Raw genomic sequence first — 14,068 nt, 5'->3', positions numbered from 1 at the left:
TCTCAAAACACAATCTGACTCTGTTAAGAAGGATGTCAAATCCTCTTCTGAAAATTGACTCTTATAGGTGATGTGGCTAAAACACAGAGGCTGTTAATTGTCCAATGGGGTGGAAGGGGCATAGCACAATGTAACATACAGTGCATCATATAAGAAAGTTTTTATTACATAAGGAGTGCCTAACAAGTTTATCCAAATTCTATTTAATAAAAGCAAATCCTGCATAAAGCTACCACTTTATTTATAAAAGGATTGTCATGATCTGGAGTGTCAGATGTGATTCACAAATACCTAGTATTTTCTCAGCATGGAATACCTAAGTGTCCACCTATGCTGATTTGTTCAAGTCCAATGTCTCTTCCTGAGTTATTTTAGCCTCTAAGGAATTCTGCATAGATGCATACTCATGTAAAAAGATGTAGATATATTTGCTTCTTGCCAATCACACATGAAAACTCAGCTAAGTGTTGTTCTATGTCAAAATATGTCAGGAATCCATTATTATAGCATATTAGATTTCCATTATATCTGCTTATCTGGCCATTACTCAAGGAAATGACTAGTCTGGGTAAGGTTCTGTTATATTTTATCTGACAAACCACAAACCGTTATTTCTACTTTTTTTTCAGTAAAGGAGTTCACTGATTCATCTGTTTTTTTTTAATGTTTATTTATTTTTGAGAGAGAGAGAGATGGTGTGTGAGTGGGAGAGGGGCAGAGAGAGAGAGAATCTGAAACAGGCTCCAGGCTCCGAGCTGTCAGCACAGAGCCCGACGTGGGGAGCCAACTCACAAACCGCGAGATCGTGACCTGAGCCAAAGTCGGAAGCTCAACCTACTGGGCCATCCAGGCTCCCCGATTCATGTTCTTTATTTAAGGATGCCTCTTGTAGCATGTCCATGTCAGGCCCCTTATTCTTCCTCCAGGATATCAATATACATTTAAATATTGAGCAATATTGTTCAAGGTTTCAATGCTTTACCTCCAATAAGTGCTCAGCTTTCAAATATACTTTTTACCATATTGCCAGCCTAGCATTCTTTTCATTCTATGAATCAATTGTTTCTCCTTTGGGAGAAACAAGCAAACAAACAAAAACATATTTAGTTTTAAAAAGACTAGCCACTCTTTTGCTTTCTTATATTTTTTATGAGCATTATTACATCATCTCTGTACCATAGTGTAGTTAAAAAATTCTTCTGTTGTTAGAAAACAAAACTGCATCTGGTACAAAGTTGTCTTGAACAAGCACTCAAATTCCTAATGAACTCTATGGAAAGCTGCAATCAAAATTATACATTTCCTATTGTAAAGATCCGACAACTTTACACAGAAGCAAGAAGCAGGAAAAAAATTCCAAAGAGGACATTTCTAACTATAGCAAATCATTAACATAGATGGTGAGTGTGTGAGTGTATATGAGGGTGCATGTGTGTTAGGGAAGTGTTTATATGCAATTAAGTAATTATTTATTCCCAGTGTGGTTAAATGATAATCTAAAGATTGTTTTTATTTTTTCTTCTCTATTTTATCAAACAACTACATCATCCCATAACATGCTCATGAAGATTAGTGTAGGCCTCAGGAATCCTACCTCTGGATCTGGATTATTAAACTACTCATTTGAGGGGCGCCTGGATGGCTCAGTTGATTAAGCATCCCATTCTTAATCTCGGCTCAGGTCATGATCTTACAATTGGTAAGTTTGAGCCCCACATAGGGCTCTGTCCTCACAGTGCGCAGCCTCCTTGGAATTCTCTCTCTCCCTCTCTCTCTGCCCCTCCCTTGCTAGCTCTCTATCTCTCTCTCAAAATAAAATATAAACAAAGAAACAAACAAATAAACAAACAAATAAACAAATAATAAACAAACAAATAAATAAATAAATGAAACTTGAATTTGGTTGCTTTGAAATATACATTCTTGGAGTAATTTATGGGTATTTTAATGTGTCTATGTGCAGGTAAAACATTGAACCTGACGCCTTGTCAATCCTATTGGAAAATATTGAATTGAAAACTCTTCCTTTCCACAAGAGTAAAGAAAAACATTTACTTTTAACTCTTAAATGTCTAGTACAATGTTTGACATTAAATACAACCAATATTCATTGAATAACAAACAAAAAATGATAGAATATAAAGACATTAAAAACCTAACATCCAGCAGCCAAATAAAATATTTTATATCTAGTGAAAAAGTAATCTATATGGGAAATAAAAGTCAAATAAGTACAGAAAAATCATACAAAATATTCTACAGATATAGCTCCATTCTTGTTGTTTATGTTATTAAATGAAATATTAGAAGACTTTCCAGTTTATATATTGTTGTGAACTATCAGATTTATTTTGGCTCTTTAAAAACACTAGATGGTAGACTGGAAAAAAAGAATCATTTTACAGCTTATAGCAAAGTAAGAAATAATTAACAGGTTGTGAGACCAAAAACAAAAACAAAAAACAAACAAAAACAAAAAAAAACAGAGGTGCCAGCACACTGAAAAAAAAGAACATTTTAAATTGTAATTACTATAATATTGGTGTATAAAGTGGGTGTGTCAATCAAGCAAAAGGACAGTGGCCAACTAGAAGAAAGGTAATTCAGTTGGAGAAAATATTTGGAACAATATCACAAAAATCTTTGCCTTGAAACTTTACTATGAATTATACTCCTTAAGTAAATAATTAAGAAAACAAAAGCTTTCCTGGAGCCTGAGTGGTTCAGTGGGTTACGCGATGGACTCTTGATTTAGGCTCTGGGCTCAGGTCATGACCTCATGGTTTGTGAGTTCCATTCCCACATTGGCTCTACACTGACAGCACAGAGCCTGCTTGGGATTGATTCTCTCTCACCCTCTCCTCTCTCTCTGCCCCTTCCCTGCTTCTGTGCATGTGCACATGTGTTGGTTCCCTCTCTCTCTCTCTCTCTCTCTCAAAGTAAGTAAATAAACTTAAAAAAGAAAAAAAAGCTTTAATTTATGCACATGTGAGATTTCAGAACTGTGTCAGATGTATTTTTTATGATTTCCTGTGGATGAAAGGCAATCATGAAGCCAAATATCGCCTTTGTGTTCGTTCTCTCTCTCTGTTTCTCTCTCTCTGTCTCTGTCTCTATGTCTGTCTCTGTCTCTCTCTCACATACACATACATACACACTAAAATTTCTGAGGACAAGTATTATTGATGTATTGAAAATAAATGGCTGAAAATAACCTTTACTCCCTTCTCCAAAGAACACAAATTCTACATCGCAAAATTGATTTGGAAAGTTTTGTTGGAAGTGTTATTGTATTGAATATTCAATCAACTAATGCTAATGCACACCAGGAGAGAAATAGAAAACATGGGATTTACATCCAAATTGAGAGAAAAATATTGTTTTGCTAGAGAACTACATTAAAACTGCTTTTCTCTTTCTTGCCTGAAAATAGAATAAGGAACAGGTTGGATTATGAAAATGGTTATTCAGGTTAGCAATGAAAATTTCTAAACTGGCATTTCTACATTTTAACAACTGTTTTACTAACCCTATTGGGAAATAATTATGCCTGAAAATTCCAATGTGGTGCATCTACGCATCTAAAAATGAATGACCATTTTTCTCTCCCATTTCTTTAAATTACATACTTTAAAATTTTTCTCATTGAAGTCAGTCTGTTTCCAACTGTAGTAGTTGTTCCTAGGACTTGAGAAATAAGAATAGGTTTTGTGTTAAATAAGACAGTAACAACACATACTTTCTAAAAGAAAAGTGTTTATTTTGTAAATCCTTTGAACACATGGAATTATGCCACTTATGCTCATATTTTATAAAAGACTGCATTTATTAGCTTATGTAAATATTTCTTAGATATGTTTTAAGTATTCCTATTTTGTTAAATCTGGCACTAAAATAATGAGATTGCCATAACATAGATAAAGTTTAAAGAATGCCTGTTAATTTTTAAAGATGTTTGAAACAAAATGTTGAAAATGCTTCGCTAAAAATTAAGACATGTAATAACCACAATCCTGTAGTTTTCCTATGCAATTCCTCTCACTATGCCAGTTACATTCCCGCCAACAGTACTTAAGGGTTTCAGTTTCTCCACAACATTCCCAACACTTACTTATTTATGTGTTCTTAGCTCTAAGGTTGTATCAGGTATGAGGTTATACATCACTGAAGTTTTGATCCGTATTTCACTGATAATTAATGATGTTGAGCACTTTTTCATATACCTGGTGGCCATTTGTAAGCCTTTTTTTGGAGAAAGTCTATTAAAGCCCTTTGCCCATTTAAAAAATCAGATTACTGTTATTGTTTTTATTTTATTAAGTTGTAGGAGTTCCTTATATATTTTGGACATGAACCCCTCATCAGATAGACAGTTTGCAAATATTTTCTCCCATTCCATAGGTCGCATTTTTACTCTCTTCATTTTTTCCTTTGTTGTGCATAAGCTTTTACATTTGATGTAGAATCACTTGTCTATTTTAGGTTTTGTTGCCTATGCCTTTGGTGTCATATCTAAGAAGTTATTGCCAAGACCAATGTCAAAAAGCTTTCCCTCTCTAATTTCTTCTAGGACTTTATGGTTTCAGGTCTTACGTTTCAATCTTTAATCCATTTTCAGTTGACTTCTGTGTATGGTGTGAGATATGGGTCCAATTTCATTTGTTTGCATATGCATATCCTTTCCCAATACCATTTGTTGAAGAGACTATCCCTTCCCCATTGTGTATTCTTGGCAACCTTGTTGAAGATCAACTGACCACATATCTATGTGGATTTATTTTTGGAATCCCTATTACGTTCCATCATCTATATGACTATATTTATACCAGTACCGTGCTATTTAATAGTTTAGCAGTGTATTTTAAAATCAGGAAGTATGATGCCTCTGTTATTCTTTCTCAAGATTCTCTTGCTTTTTGGAGACTTTTCTATTTTTATATTAATTTTTGATCTTTTTCCATTCCTGTAAAAATGCCATTAAGTTTTGATAGAGGTTGTGGTAAATCTACAGATTATTTTAGGTATTACACATATTTTGACAGTACCAATATACTAATCCATGAACACAGAATGTCTTTCCATTTATTTGTGTCTGCTTTAATTTCCTTCATCAGTGTTTTATGGTTTTCAGTGTGTATACCTCTCACCTTTTTTGGTTAGGTTAATTCCTATGTATTTTTTATTTTTTGATGCTATTGTAAATGAGATTGTTTTCATAATTTTCCTTTTGGATAGTTTGATATTAGTGTATATAAACATAACTGTTGCATATTACTTTTGTTAATCCCACAACTCTGATGAATTCTCATGATAATCTTTACATGAAGATACAGCATTTGAAAAAATTTAACACATTTTCATGATAAAAACACTCAAATAATTAGGTACGAAGGAATGCACCTCAAAATAATAAAGGCTATCTATTATAGTCCACAGCTAACATAATCCTTAATGGTGAATAACTGAAAGCTTTCCTCTAGGATGAGGAAAAGACAAGGAAGCCCATTATCACAAATTCCATTCAACATAGTACATGATATCCTAGTCTGAGCAATTAGGCAAGAAAATAAATAAAAAGTATCCAAATTAGAAAGGAAGAAGTAAAACTGTCTCTGTTTGCAGATGACATGATCTTACAAATAAAAACCTTAAAGACTCTACAAAAAACAATTACGTTTTTACATAGTAAAAAAGGTATGAGGTACACTGAGTTACTATATATATATATACATATATATATATACACACACACACATATATGTATGTGTATATATACACACACACACATATATGTATGTGTATATATACACATGCCAATTTCATATATATACATATATACATGCTTTTTGTGTATATACATATATATGTATACATACACATATATATGTATGTGTGTATATATATATGTATACATACACATATATATGTATGTGTATATATATTCATCTACTTATCATATTTAACTAATTTATCTAGAGCTTTCAATGTTAATAGGAATCATAGCATCATGAACCTTCAAGATGCAAACAGAAAGTATAAAGTTTAATATCCCTCCAAACTTATTTAAACAATGTTTTTATTTCTTCTAGATCACTGACAGAAAATGATTTCTGGCAAATAAACATCAAGGGGAGTTTCTATGGTGATGTAATTTCATGATTATTGCAATTAAAGAAATATTCATGGACCCAAATGTTCTAAGGTCTATGAGCGTTTTTTACTTTATTGAATGTGTGCAATAGCCATTGAACCTATGTATCAAGTAGATTCACCCATTTCTTCATTCATCTATTCACTTATTAAATGATCATTGACCAGAAATTTATAGAAAGAGTATTTTGTGGTGAAAGGAGGTACAAGTGTATAGCATGCATTTTCTGTATTAAGAATTCACTATCGGCCAATGGCTATAGAAACACAACCAATTTAAAAAAAAATTTTTTTTCAACGTTTATTTATTTTTGGGACAGAGAGAGACAGAGCATGAACGGGGGAGGGGCAGAGAGAGAGGGAGACACAGAATCGGAAACAGGCTCCAGGCTCTGAGCCATCAGCCCAGAGCCTGACGCGGGGCTCGAACTCACGGACCGAGAGATCGTGACCTGGCTGAAGTCGGACGCTTAACCGACTGCGCCACCCAGGCGCCCCGAAACACAACCAATTTTAATTAAATGAAAGGAGTATACTAACAAAAATACAGACAGCATGCCAACAGTTGCAAAGAGTCCTGTAAACTGGTAGAATGAGTACTATCTACATTTTTATAATTTAACTCATATTTTTATCTCGTTTTATACTTTGAGTTTTGACATCTTTGCTTTCATTTGTTTTCTCAATTTGACTGCATAGAACACTATCTTTCTTATGTTGGTCCTAGTGATTTGGTAGAAATAGATCTTATTTTTTTTTTATTTTTATTTATTTTTGAGAGAGACAGAGACAGAATGCAAGTGGGCTAGGGGCAGAGAGAGAGGGAGACACAGAATCTGAAGCAGGCTCCAGGCTCCGAGCTGTCAGCACAGAGCCCAACACGGGGCTCCAACTAATGAGCTGTGAGATCATGACCTGAGCCAAAGTTGGACGCTTAACTGACTGAGCCGCCCAGGTGCCCCAAGATCTTATTTTCAACTCTACTAGTGGCTGGGTAGAAAATCTAAAAATATAATGTTACATGCATTTTCAATTAAGTGAATATAGACTGAGATTTTATAGTTATTCTCATGTGTGTATATATTTTTCATTGATACAGAATTTTGAAGTTTGTTTCTTAATACTCCACATTATTCTGCAGCTTGATTTTGTCATTCAGCAATCTATTATGAATACCTTTCAATTAATGGATGTAGATCTAATTAACTATATATATACATATATATATACACACACACATATATATATATACATATATATACATATACATATATATACATATATATACCAGCATATATATATACACATATACATATGTGTATATACACACACACACACACACACATATATATATATATATATATATATATTTCCATAGTTCTTTTTTTCCTTGATATTTATAGGTGATATTGTCAATGTGGGAGATCTCACTTGGAGCTGCAATTAACATTTGGAATTAAATCAACAGTAAGGAAGCATAGTCATAGCATGAGGCAAATACCCAATACCTCAGATAAATTAGAAGATACACTCAAAGGGTGAAAGTGAAGGTACTTAGATATTTATTTTCTGTATATTAAGGGTTCAAGCTATTTTATGTGTATATAGTCCATTTGACAGTTTCTTGGTTTGGAGTCATGTTAAGTTTCTTAATGTAGAAACAGGAATTATTTTTTTTTTTTACCCCATTCACCCATTAAAAGAAAACAAACATGTTAAAATATACCTCTTGGCATAACAATCTAAATATACATTTTCCTTATGGAAATAAGGACTGAACAAGTTTTATTATTTGCTTTGGTTGTTACTTATTTTTTCTCCTACTCTTTCAGATGTGCTTACTGATTGTCTTAGGATCTTATAGCTATTTTGTGAATAAGACAAGAATCTGGAAAGGTAAGAGTAATTAGTGGTAGGATTATGACTAGAACACATAGTTAAGGTAAGGGCGAGATCAATTGAATTATTGAAAAAGTTATGATAGGAGACTGAAGGGACAAGCATAATATTATACTTTCAGGGGAAGCAAAGAAAAGAATTTTCATGATGTAAGGATCACATTACCATCATGGATGTTTAGAGATAGGCCAGGAGAGTAGTATCATACCAGGAGGTTTAAAAATAAAACAGAAATGTAAGAAAATATTTAGAGAAAATTGCAAGATAAAATAATATTTTGTTAAGCAATATTATTAACAATACTGTTTTGCATTGAGTTAGCATTTAACTGTTTCATATAAGCTATTTAGCTCTCACAAGACCATAATAAGAGCTGTTGATGAAGTTTCAGAGATAATAGATAACTGCCATGAAACCACATGGCTAACAAATGGCAAAATCACAGTTCAGGGCAGTCTTTCCAATCTCTGAATTTCCAAAGAGGCATCTATATTCTCAGTGTAAGTAGAAAGAATAGAAAAGGCACATTAAGTGAGCTACATTGGGATACAGAATAGACTAGGGAGTGGAAATGGACACATTAGCAATGATGGTAGATGATAACAATACCAGGAAATGTGTGGAGAAGGAGATGGGAATTAAAGAAGGAATGAAAATAGTAATGTAAACAGCTTTAGTGAAGAGGATGAAGGATTGAAAATACTAATGCCAAACATATGCTATCTTCTTTGTGAAGTCGGAAGTGATATCAGTTAAAGAGATAATATAGTAGTCATACATTAATATAGCCATTTTGGATAAGAATTTAGAAAAATAGATATGTTAAATATATATAATTTATAATATAAATATATTTCTAACATAAATATTATGTATATATTATAATCCTATATACTATGTATTATAAAAATACATATGTATGTGTGTCTTTATATATGTATATGTATGTATGTGTGTGCATGTACAATTCATTGTTGTTTCTTTCAAAGGGACTTCAACTGTTTTATGTTATTAAAAAATTAATCTCTTTTACCAAAATGGAAATTAAGAAATTATATCATTTCAGATGCACAGAACAGCAATTATTGCTTGATCTTCCATTTAAATTATATTCTGTCAAATCTAATTAATGATTTTTAAATGTCAGTATGTGGTATTTTTCTTTGTATTCATCATTCTGTCAATGTCTCAATCATTGTGCCTCATTAATTGTGCTTCCTATAGGCTCCTCATTTCATTAGAAAAGGTGAAGGTTGAATGAATGAATGAATAAATGAGTGAATGAATGGAAAACATTCATTCAAAACAAACATTTTGTACTTCTGTCATTAAAAATATGACACATTGCTTTTGTGTTCATGAAAATTTCAAAATTCATTTTTTTCTTTAAATTACTCACGTATAAATTTGTTAAATGAAAATGAGCACTTAAACTAATGCCTTAACAGTCACTTCTGTACTGATGCAATGGTACAGTGGCAAAATTAAGAAATTAAAAGAATCATACAGAGAAGAAAACTTCAATAGGGGTAAAAGAAGGATGCACACGTCAAAAAATTTGCCTACAGGAGTTAAAAATATATTGAACTAAAATGAAATTGTAAATAAAAAATCTGGACTAATTTATATGTGAGGGATTGTATTAGGCAAGGTTTTACAGAAAATAGAACCAACAGGATCTATATATATCTATCAGTTGACATCGTTCACTCTATCTATCTTCTGTCTATCTATCTATCTATCTATCTATCTATCTATCTATCTATCTAATTTATATTTATGTAGACATTATACTAATTGAATCATACAATTATAGAAGATGAGAAGTCTCATGTTCTATCATTAGCAAGCTAGAGAACAAGAAAAGCCAGTGGTGTAACTCAGTCAGCCTGAACGCTTGAGGATGAGAAGAGTCAATGGTGTAAGTCTTATAGTCCCAAGGCTAAGGAACTAGGAGTGGATGATGTCCTAGCCTCCAAGCTATGTATGCAAGCGCAAACAGAGAGACCAAATTTGCCCTTCCCACACTTTGTGTTAAGTCGCTCATCTGATTCATTGATGCCAATCCATATTGGAGAGGGCAAACTTCTTGACTCTGTATACCGATTCAAATGGTAGTATCTTCTGGAGATACCCTCATAGTCACATGTCAAAACAGTTTTTTACCAGTTATATGGGCATCATTTTTCACCCTGTTCAAGTTGACAATAAAATTAACCATCACCTCTTGTCAACGTGGCACACAAATGAATCTCCTTAAACTATATTTAGTATCAAAGTAAAGATAATAACGAGGTCATGATTCCATCTAACATAATACAACTATCCTTTGTACTCCTGAAAATGCACTAATCCCTTTTCCAGAAGAGGAGAAGGTCCTTGAGTGATTTTTACCCTTCTCCTGTTATTATATAAATTAAATATTATGGTATAAAATTAACATACTTAAATACCAATATATGGTTAATACATCTTATGTTATATGTAAGGAATAAGAAATGGCAAAAAAAGGGGGCGCCTGGGTGGCTCAGTTGGTTAAACGCCTGACTTCAACTCAGGTCGTGATTCCACAGTTTGTGAGTTCAAGCCTCACTTCGGGCTCTGTGCTGACAGCTCAGAGCCTGGAGCCTGCCTCGGATTCTGCGCCTCCCTCTCTCTCTACCCCTCTTCTGTTCGTTCTCTGTCTCTCAACAACAAATAAATGTTAAAAAATTAAAAACAAAGAAAATGGAAAAAACAAAGATATTTGCTTAATTTTTTTTTAACATTTGTTCATTTTTAAGAGACAGACAGAGACAGAGCACGAGTGGGGAAGGAAGAGAGAAACAGAGACACAGAATCTGAAGCAGGCTCCAGCTCTGAGCTGTCAGCACAGAGTCCAATGCAGGGCTCGGACCCACGAACTGCGAGATCATGATCTAAGCTGAAGTCAGGTGCTTAACCAACTGAGCCACCCAGGCACCCCAAAGATATTTGCTTAATATATGAGATATATACATGCAAACATTTTCACAACAAAATAGGAAGGAAATACTTATGACAATGGCAGTCCTCATTTCTATAAGTGGTCATGTGATTGAAGCTGGTATTTATAATAACCTTTTTGTTCTACTGCTTATCCCATATTTCCTTTGTCTTTAGCAAGCATCACAGCTGGTAGGGTGATCTAAATCTCCTTCTTCAAGGATCTGGGCCATTAGTAGTCCTGCCTTGATTGGGTTGTTGCAGCTTTCTATCAACCAAATTACTGAGCATGATAATACTAACAGTTGCCCTAAGCAATTGCCAATACTCCAGACATACTCTTCCCTATCTCCATTGTGGAATAATACACCAGTTTCCTCTTCAGAACAAAGGCCAATCAGGCCAGACAACACCAAACACTACTGCCTATGGACTCAGAGGTATGAGGAGTCTCAAGTGTCCCTGAAGCCGTCTTAACTTCCAGTGCAATGGAATCACTGTTGTGTCTTTTGGTGAGAAGTATTTCTCTTAGAAGACCTCTAGTCCAGAAAAGCATAAATTCTGGAAACAGGAAGCAATAATTTTGTTAATTGCTATTACTAAGAGTAGTAGTGAATGATGTGACTCCCATTTCCATCCCTTGATTCCTGGGCCCGTAAATCCTGGGTGGTTGGAGAAACAGAACCATATATTGAATGTTGATACAATAGTACCTACAGCTTTTTTGGAGAAATTTGCTTCAGTCCTGCAAGGTATTGCCACATAGCCAGCAGTGTAACTGGGTCTTCAAAAGGCTCTTCCACTGTTCTAAACCAGTTGCTTCAGGATGGTGGGGAACATAGTAATGCTAATAAATTCCATGAGCATGAGCCTATTGCTGCACTTATTTTGCTGTAAAATGAGTTCCTTGATCCAAAGCAATGCTATAAGGAATACCATGACAGCTGATAAGGTATTATATAAGTACAGGGCTGATATTTGTGACAGAAGTATTGCATGCAGGGGAAGTTAATCCATAGCCAGAGTAAGTATATATATACCAGACAAATTTGTCTTTTCCATGATGGAAGAAGTCCAGTGTAATCAACCTGCCAGCCGGTAGTTGGTTATTCACCTGGAGGAATGGTGCCGTAGCAAGGGCTCAAAGTTGATCTCTGTTGTTGGCAGATAAGGCACTCAGCGCAGGCCATAGTCAATTCAGCCTTGGTAAGTAGAAGTCCATGTATAATCTCCATGTTTTTTGGGCAGAGAAGTCTCTTCATGTACCTCTTCCCAAATTTCTCTGTCATCAATTTTTCTCATTTTTATTTTTTAATTAATTTTTTTAGACAGAGAATGAGAGAGGGCAAGCAGTGGAGAGGAGCAGAAAGGAGAGAGAGAATCTCCATGCTGAGCCAGGGACCATGACCTGAGCCAAAATCAAGAGTCAGATACTCAACTCCCTGAGCCACCTCCTACTAATTTTGAATTATATTACTTCTAAGTCACTGACCATCTAACCAACTATTGGCCACAGCCCCTAAATAAGTATATAATTGCATCTCTCACCATTTCTCCTTCTAAGCAAAGTGAACAATCAAATGTGCTGCCTAGAGTTCTGCCCACTGAGAGGACTCCCTTCACCATTGTCTGTCAGGGATGTTCCAGAAAGGTGCTGCAGTAGTAAGCTGCCCACTTTAGGGTGATGCCTGTATATCATGCAGCACCATCTGTAAGATAGACTCAAGTTTTCTCTTTCTCTATAAACTGAGTATAGAGAACTTCCCATGGAGCCATAGATACAGTCCAGGAGAAAGAAGGCAGTATAACAGGAATGGGGATGATGGACATTTAAGCCACTTCTTCATGTAACTTGTAGTTTTAGGGTTGTCTCTGGCCCCATCATCTATATATTACTTTCATCTGATGATGGAGTATTGCTGTGCATACCCAATTTTGTGGCTTGGTAGGTCAGATAACATCCAATTCATGATGGGTAGCTCAGGTTGTATGGTAACACAGTGTCCCATGGTCAAACCTTCTGTCTCTGTTAAGGCAAGTAGCAGTACAAAAGTTGTTTCTCAAAAGGAAAGTAGTAATATACAAATTATGGCAGAGCCTTGCTCCAAAATCCTGGAGGATTACACTAAGATTTCCATATAGAAACTTGCCAATGGCTCCAAACAGCATCCTTATGAACTGACAATTCGAGTACCATTGGATGTGATGAAGCATGTCAGGACATCTGATTGCTGCTTTAAATATGCGGTACATTATGGTAATCACACCCATCTTGCCTTTAGTAGTTGAGTGTCACCACTTGGCCCTCACCAACCCGGGATCCAATCACTCACACTGCATTTAGGTTTTCTAATTGAGTGGCTCCAGTTCCCACTGTAAAGTCTGGCTTACACAGAGATGTGCAGTCACGGAGCTCTTTAAGGATACTGGGGCTTTCCCCTCACAAATTTATTTCTCAAAGTATTGGTTAAACACCTTTAGACCCTCAGGCATTGGATATGTAGGGGGCTTAAATGACAAATACACTCTAACACTTTATTTTCCCTAAACCTCTGAATTGCTTCATCTATATAAATCAAGGGAGGTTGGGCATTTCCAATCATTCCTAGTGAGCCATCTTTTGGTCCATATTTCAGCCAACCAACCCAATAAACTATCAGAACTCTTTTTAACTCCCTGAGTTGCAATATTAAATGCAGATTTGTTTTTCTTAGCTCATATCAATAAATTTGGTCTGGTCCAACTTTATATTCCTTCCACCATGATCCCATACTCTGATTATTCATTCCCACATATATCCCCAAGATTTCTATCAGTATAAATAAAAAAAAACAACACTTGAGTATTTATTTTGGAGTGTAGTGCACATCTTGGCACCCCCACCATAATCTTGCTAGTTCTCATTCTTTGATAGTTCCAAACTTAGATTTCCCTCCTATCACTAAATTGTTTTCTCTTTATCTTTTACTCTAATTTCTATTTTTTTTTTAATTTGGAAGAGAGAGAAAAAGAGACAGAGAGAGAGAGAGAGAGAGAGCGCAAGTGTGTGAGTGGG

The sequence above is a fragment of the Leopardus geoffroyi genome, chromosome A3, assembly GCF_018350155.1.
Source record: "Leopardus geoffroyi isolate Oge1 chromosome A3, O.geoffroyi_Oge1_pat1.0, whole genome shotgun sequence".
In the NCBI taxonomy this organism is placed as follows: domain Eukaryota; kingdom Metazoa; phylum Chordata; class Mammalia; order Carnivora; family Felidae; genus Leopardus; species Leopardus geoffroyi.
Note: the sequence above shows the minus strand (reverse complement) of the source record.